The sequence below is a fragment of the Schistocerca americana genome, chromosome 1, assembly GCF_021461395.2.
Source record: "Schistocerca americana isolate TAMUIC-IGC-003095 chromosome 1, iqSchAmer2.1, whole genome shotgun sequence".
Lineage (NCBI taxonomy): Eukaryota > Metazoa > Arthropoda > Insecta > Orthoptera > Acrididae > Schistocerca > Schistocerca americana.
Window position 1 is genome coordinate 1,049,525,667 of NC_060119.1, and position 589 is coordinate 1,049,526,255.

The 589-nt window shown below is 49.7% G+C and overlaps 1 pseudogene; it reads left to right on the plus strand.

Moving 5' to 3' along the window:
- The first annotated feature begins 262 nt into the window (after positions 1 to 262).
- Positions 263 to 380, plus strand: LOC124556411 (annotated as a pseudogene).
- Positions 381 to 589: the final 209 nt, after the last annotated feature.

Sequence of the window (589 nt, forward strand, 5' to 3'; positions counted from 1 at the left end):
TTTTTATATTTTCTCCTTCATAATATAAAGAGGTAATACGATCACATTTATTTTGCAACGACCGTATTCTCTCTGCTAAGCATTTACCACCGATGTCCAATCACTGCAACTTAATCTAAAAGGATGTAAGGGGCAGGTTATACATTTTGGCAATTCCAGCAAGTTTTCTCCACAATTTCTGAAATGTTTTCAGAGTATTATGGTCGCAAATTGCATACAGTATTTTCTATATTATAAGTTATACACCCATAGGCGCTACAGGGCCAACGGCCTGGCCGCAGTGGTAACACCGGTTCCCGTCAGGTCACCGACGTTAAGCGCTGTCGGGCTGGGCTAGCACTTGGATGGGTGACCATCCGGTCTGCCGAGCGCTGTTAGCAAGCGGGGTGCACTCAGCCCTCGTGAGGCAAACTGAGGAGCTACTTGATTGAGAAGTAGCGGCTCCGGTCTCGGCAACTGACATACGGCCGGGAGATCGGTGTGCTGACCGCATGCCCCTCCATATCCGCATCCTGTGTCGCCTGTGATCTGAGGATGCCATGGCGGCCTGTCGGTACCTTTGTCCCTCGATGGCATGTTCGGGAGGCTA